Here is a 7,724-nt window from a genome sequence, read left to right as displayed (position 1 = left end):
GCCAGGGGCGACGCCTGCACAAACAGGCCGTCCACTGTGACGCCGCTATTATTTTGCGTTTTCTGGGAGTACGTTCTGAGCGCTGTGATTCCCTAAATTGTGCGAGGACGCTCAGGGTTGAACTGGCTTCACCGCTGCTATGAAATAAATGTATTATTTGGTTTTGAAACAGTCGTGTTGTGTTGGCGGCTGCATAGTCAAATCAATGACATTCATTAAACCTCCCACCAGACCAATGGTAGGTGGTGACCTGGCAGTCCTCCCAAATATTCCTATTTTATATTACAGCCATGATGAACAAACACATGGAAAAGGTGAAGTAGGGGATAGTTCACATCTACTTCAAGTTCAAATTCGACTTTATTGTTATTGTCATGTGTATTAAATACAATGAAATAGTTCAGCTCTGGTTGTCTCTGCCTGAACACAAATGACTCACCAACCCAACGCAACAAAAATAAGTACAACGTGCATTCATATGTATGCACTGTGCCATGTACTGTATTTGTGTCTATAGTTTATATACACTATAGACACAAATACAGGCAACATTACATGGTACAGTATACAACAACAATGGTGGAGTGCACACGGGAGGGTCAGCTGTTTTGCAGCCCGACAGCCTGTGGAAAGAAAGTGTTACTGAGTCTGGTGGTGCGCTTTTCCCTTTGGGGCGAGTGGTTTAGATGTTATGAATCAGAGGTAGTTCCGTACCAGTGGATTTTGCTGCTGTCTTCACGGTGCTTTGCGGCAGTCTGCGGTCCCATCACCACACTGTGATGCGCCGGTCAGGAAACTCTCACTGGTGCAGCCACAGAAGTTCACTGGAGTTTTGGTACTCACACCAAAACTCCTGAAAAACCTCCTAAAGAACAATCTCTGCTGTAGGATGCAATTGGTGTCGAGAGACCGTGTGAGGGTGTGTGAGATGTGTAAACCAAGAAATCTAAAACTTTCAACAATTTCAACAGATGACCATGGAAACAGGAATGTGATTTCCTCCAATCTTCCTGAAGTCAACAATGATTTATTTTGTCTTGTTGACATTTAGTGAGAGGTTGTGATCACGGCGCTGTATGATTAGATCATCCACTTCCCTCTCATCACTGTCGCTTATTATTTCAATTACTGTGATGCGGTCTGAGAATTTTATGTTGCTGTTGTTGTCATATTTGGCAACACAGTCAAGTGTACTCAAGCGGTGTAATAGGGGACCGAGACACCAGCCCTAAGGTGCGCCGGTCCCAACAACTAATGTGGATGAGGATGTTTTACATATTCTCACAGTCTGGGTCTGGACAAAACAAAAGAAATGCAGAAATAGCCATGACAGGATGATAAGATACTGTTTTACTGTACAAACTGATTTACCCCCTTGACAGTTTCAACTGCCCCCTCAGTCACTTCAAGATTTAAGATTCAAGATCCAAGATTCAGGAGGTGTTAGGCCCACGGCCTCCCAGCGCCACTAGAGGCCCCTCTTGCCCCATCTGCAGCTCCCTACTCGAGCCCAATTGCACACACCGCGGATCAATGACCTGCACAGTATTTAGTCTCAGCTTCCCAGTCATTCCTTGCCAGACCGTCAACTAGCTTACCCGAGTTGTACCGCTACTGGCTCCCTTCCAAGTTCCGAGCTCCTAGTGCTTATTTCTAGTTCCTAGTTTAGGTCTCGCCCTGCTCCATCCCAACCTGACTGGGTGCCCCTGGCCAGCTCCACCGTCCAGGCTAATAAACATCCTTTGCCTGCCTTATGTCTCCCTGTGTCGTGCGTTTGGGTCTCTCCTAGCTCTGGTCGTGACAGTACGGTCTGGCCAGGAAACCATGGACCCAGCCGACACAAAAGGGCTCAGCCGCGCACTCCGGGACCAAGGAGTGTTGCTTGGGCAACATGACCAGGCCCTCCGGGACATCGCGGAACACCTCCGGACCATCTCGGCGGCCGTCAGCAGCCTGCAGGGTCCTCCAGCCCCCGTGGCCCTCCCCGCCCTCCTTCCCCCACCAGGGCTCCCAGCGCCTCTCTCGTCCCCCCTGAGCCCCACGTTCCGGCTCCCGCGCCTTCCTCGTGCAGTGCGCGGTGGTTTTTCAACAGCAGCCGTCGTCGTATGCCTCAGATAGTGCCTGCATCGCGTTCCTCATCTCCTGCCTGAGAGGGGCGGCTCTCGGCTGGGGTTCCGCGGTCTGGAGTCAGGGGGGCCCCGTGAATCTCTCCTACGATCTGTTCAACCGCGAAATGAAGAGAGTCTTCGACCACCCAGTTTGTGGCAAGGAGGCCGCCAGAAGACTCCTCTCCCTCCGCCAGGGTTCCCGTAGCGTCGTCTCCCTCATCGTCGAGTTCCGGACTCTAGCCTCAGAAAGCGGCTGGAATGACGGAGCCCTGCAGGACGTGTTTCAGCGCGCCCTGAACGGCGAGTTGCGGGACAGACCTGGACCAACTAGTGGAGACCGCCCTCCGCCTGGACAACCGGCTACGAGTGCGCCAGCGCGAGAGGGAGGGGGCGAGACTCCAGCGCGCGCCTCCCGCCTGGGAGGCCACGCCCCGGTCTCCAGCGCCCGCTACTCTTGGGCGCCTCAGAAGTCCCCTGACTCTCTCCGATGCCGAGCCAATGCAACTTGGTCGCTCCCGGATCTCCCCCGAGGAACGAGCACGCCGCATACAGACTGGCGCCTGTCTGTATTGCGGCCGGCCGCGACACCTCCGAGCCACCTGTCCGGCCACGAGAGGACGACTCCTCGGTAAAGTTACGTTCCAGTCGCTCCAGCTCCAACCCTCTCACCCGTCCTCTGCTCCCAGTTACCCTCTCGTAGGAGGATATAACACTCTTTTCCTCCACTCTCATAGACTCCGGGGCGGATGCGAGTTTTCTCGACCGGGGACTAGCACGCCAGCTAGGGCTGACACCCGTCCCTCTCCCCGCACCGCTCGAGGTCAAGGGGCTGAACGGGTCACATCTGACCCGGATTACCCACCAGACAGTCCCCCTAAAGCTGCTACTCTCTGGCAACCACCGTGAGTCCTTGAGGTTCTTCCTCATAGATTCCCCACTGAACCCCGTGGTTCTGGGGTACCCCTGGCTCCAGACCCACAACCCTCAGATGGACTGGCGCTCGGGCAGTGTGAGCTCCTGGAGCACACACTGTCATGCCCACTGCCTCCGCTCGGCCTCAAACCCACCGCCGGATGCGCCGCCAGCGGACCCCAAGAGCCCTGACCTTTCCTCAGTTCCGTCGCAATATCTGGACCCCCGCAACGCTTACCACCTGGTCCGCATCCGCGAAGGGGACGAGTGGAAGACCGCGTTCAACACCCTGCTCGGACACTTCGAGTATCTAGTAATGCCCTTTGGCCTGTCAAATGCCCCAGCGGTCTTCCAGGCCCTAATTAACGATGTCCTCCGGGACATGCTCAACTCATTTGTCTTTGTGTACCTCGACGACATCTTGATTTTCACCAAATCCCTGCAGCGCCTCCTGGAGAACCGTCTGTTAAGGCCGAGAAGTGTGTCTTCCATGTTCCGTCCATTTCCTTCCTGGGATTCATCATTGGCCGAGGGAGGCTGGAGATGGACCCCAAGAAGGTGGCCGCCGTGTTGGAGTGGCCAACCCCAGCCAATAGGAAGCAACTCCAACGGTTCCTCGGGTTTGCAAACTTCATCCGTAACTTCAGCCGCATCGCCGCTCCCCTCTCAGCCCTTACCATCCTTTACCTGCCTTATGTCTCCCTGTGTCGTGCGTTTGGGTCTCTCCTAGCTCTGGTCGTGACAAGAGGTTTATTCGTCACATACATATACATACTTTCATACATGTACATACTTCCATACATATATGCAGTGAAATGTCAATGCAACGCACCCGGTGATTATGCACAATATTTTCTAGACTGAACACAATAGCTTCCTAAAAATGTCATCCCGGCATCTGATCTGTAGACAGGGCGCTGCCAGGAATTTTGGCCCTTATGAAAAAATATCACATTGGGCCACACCACCAAAATGTACCCCTGTCAGTCACGGGCCCTTAGAATCATCCTCACTTTTCCACCCCATACGGGGACACTGTCTGTAGATAACGGCTGTTTTTATTCATTGTGGCAGTTTCTCCAACCACACGCCTTCCAAGTGGCTTTCAGGGACCTCTGGCACAGAGACACAGAAGCGTGGGGGTTGTAAACACCAGATTATTGTAGAGAGTGGGCCAGCCGGAACAAGCCAGGAGCAGATAGTACACGTGTCATGACAAGGCTCCTCTCCTGAGTGAGTTGTGGGGATGGGGGTTTTACCTGCTGCTTGTTAGACCAACCAACAAGCAACAGGTGTGCAGCCACTATGACCCCAATCACCTAGATCCAGGTCAGGTGTAACTGCCCAACCAGACCATCCCCACACCACATACCCCTTGACATGACGATCACACTCTTAGACTTTAAATGAAAAGGCTAAATTGGGCAACAAACAAAATGTTGAAAAAACAATTTAGGCTGAGCCTGGTCCGGTTGGGTTGAATGACACAGTAAAGAAAAGGGAGGCTTCACAAGGCTTTTCATCAGATCTGGCTCTGAATCTGGACTTTAATATGTTTTATTTAAGACTAGACATGCATGAAGGAAGCAATGAAACAGCTGTTTTTAAACACAACCTATTCAACTCTAGTCACTCTCCTTCTGTTTCTGTGCGCAGTGTTGTGAATACTTTTTAAACATTGGAATGCCACAACAAGCCCTGGCCCTGATAACATTGGAGGCCGTATGCTGTCCCGCTGGGCTCATACAATAGTCCCTGTTTTTAACTATATTTTTAATATGTCATTGTGTCGGAAAACGGTCCCCAAACTATGGAAACAATCTACAATAGTTCCCATGGCTAAAAAAGACTCTGAATGGCTACAGGCCTGTAGGCTTGACCACTAGTTATGGAGTCACTTGAAAAGTTGATTGAAAGGAACTTAAGTTCGGAACGGAGCATCGTCTGGACCCGTTACAGTTTGCATATCGAACCAACAGCAGGGGGTCCAGGATGCAACTATAACTCTACTCGACTCCACCTATAAGCACTTATAGGGTTGTGTGAACCATGCCAGACTGTTGTTGGTGGACTTGTCATCAGCTTTTAACACCGTGCAGCCTCAACCGCTGGTGCACAAGCTCACTGGGTGTTTTGGGTTCAATACCAACATAGTTGGCTGGATCTTGGACTTCCTCACCAACAGATCTCACAGAGTGAGAGTGAACGGACATTTCTCTGGACTATCACACGTCTGGACACTGCGAAGTTTGCAGACGACACGGTTGTAGTGAGTCTGCTGGAGGAGGGGGATGCACCATGGTCCTGTCACAGATCATTTTTAAAGATGGTGTCAAGAAGCCTTTTTTGGAATGAAATGTGACAAAGACCAAGGATAAGTGTATTGATTTTAGACGTCGTCACTCCAACCCTGTAAACACTAGAATTAATGGTCTGGGTGTAAAAATTGTTGAGTCGTATTAAAATGCATTATAATTGCATAACAAGCTGAGCTTTGATTGAAACCCTAATATGTTGTGTAAAAGAGGCAGCGTCAGCCAGCAGCGTCTCTCCTGGCTGAGGAAGATCATTTCCATGTTGACAGCTCCCTGATGCCTGGTTTACAGATCTTTTATTCAGTCGGTTTTTACTTTTTCTCTTGTCTGTTGGTATCCTTCTCTCAACCTAAAACAGGAAAATTCATTAACAAAGGTGATCAAGGTCTGCAGCAGTATCACAGGCACTTGACAGAAAGGTCTGTGTGGTTTGCGTAACAATATGTATGTGACAAATAATCTCTTGAACTTGAACTTGAACTTGAACAGTTGTTAAAGAAGCAGAATCCATCCTGTCCCACAGCACCACCCGCTGCACCCGGAGGTTCAAATACCCATATGACGTAAACACACCTTCATAGCCTCAGCCACTCCACTGCTGAACTCCAAGACAAAATGTAATATCAGCTCAACCACCCAACCACGCTTGCTAATTATTATGTACTCTGTTTTTTTTACATGTACTCTGATTTTTTTACTTTATATTATATGATGTATTTAATTGCCCTGAGTGTTTTGGTGATTTTGTGTTATTACTGTTTTCACTGCTGCAAAACCACTCTGTGGACAAATAAAGTTCTACCACTACTACAACTACTACTACTACTACAGTACTATTACTACTACTAGTAGGAGTTTGCATGTTCTGCCCGTGCTCACATGGGGTTTACTCCATCTCACAATAGTAAGGACTCCCACCCAAAACATGCACACATCAAGGTCTGACCAGCGACGGACGTATGGAACCAGGTCCCCGGGCGTCGTTGATGAACGCTGCCCCCTGCTCCTGGCTGCCCCCCCGGAGCAAGGGAAGCCAGGATGGTTCAATGCAGAGAAACAATTTCACCAGCACCTTTTTGCATGTGTGTGTGCACGTGTTGTAGTGTGGTGTGTTGCATGACGATTAAAGATTCTTTTTCTTCTACTATTACTAGTACACACTGGTGGAACACTCTTTCATCTGGTGTTGGGTTTGTTGGATGTACGATCCTTCCCACATGGTGGAACACAACATGGCCGCCGCGAGGGAAGAATATTGTTATTAATCTGCTTCCGGCGTCTCAGCGGCATGTTATGGACGAAGAAGCCTGAAACTCCGAGCAGATGTTTCCTGTTCTGCTGCCGCCTCGTGCCCTCCAGGGGCGACGGGTTCTGCCGCTCAGAACTTCCCTGGGTGGAGCTGGAGGCTTGACCTCCTCGAAGCGCCGCCCGCACCGGGGGAGACTGACAGTTTCCCTGATTGCTTGTGTGCCTGACGATCCTCCAGACGCCACATGTAATAGTTGCTGTAGAAATCAATGAGTGTCTCAGAGAACCCTGTTGACTGGTGTTTACAGTCAACAAGTATTTGCACAAAATAGATTATTTTTCTGGCAACCGGGGAATTGAGATTATTCTTAGAATCTGGAAATGCTGCTTGAATGCTTTCTGTCGATAGGGTGAGCAGCTTCAGATATCTGGGAGTCCACATCACAGAGGACTTAACATGGACTGTTCACACAGACACTCTGGTGAGAAAGGCGAGGCAGCGTCTCTACCACCTCAGGCAGCTGAGGAAATTCCGGGTCTCGGTGAGGATCCTCAAGTCCTTCTACTCTGGAGCAGTGGAGAGCATCCTGACAGGCAACATCACTGCCTGGTTTGGGAACTGTACTGCCCAGGACAGGCGGGCCCTGCAGAGGGTGGTGCGTTCAGCTGAACGTACCACTGGAACTACCCTCCCCCCCTTGCAGGAGTTATACACCAGGAGGTGTAGTAGCAGAGCCCGTAGGATCATGAAGGATCCTCATCACCCCAACAACGGACTGTTTCAGCTGCTGCGTCAGGCAAGCGCCTCCGCAGTCACGCAGCGAGAACAGAGAGACTGAGACAGAGTTTTTTCCCTCAAGCCATCAGAACTGTCAACGCTGACCTCACCAGGGGTCCTAACTGAGCCATGCACTAGGCTCCACTACCTACTGTACTGTATGTAGCATACTGTACCGCATACTGTGTCACTGTTCAGGGTTGTTCGTGATGCTGTATTGCTGCGCCGTACTGTTGTATACTGTGCTGTATTATCCCAAACACTACCTCACACTATTCACATTCACATGCCACTTTAATTCACATGCCACTTTAAATGCACATATCTGTATATACAAAGGCATATTCCTTCTAGCTATTCCAT

The sequence above is a fragment of the Zeus faber genome, assembly GCF_960531495.2.
Source record: "Zeus faber genome assembly, chromosome: 6".
NCBI lineage: Eukaryota > Metazoa > Chordata > Actinopteri > Zeiformes > Zeidae > Zeus > Zeus faber.
Note: the sequence above shows the minus strand (reverse complement) of the source record.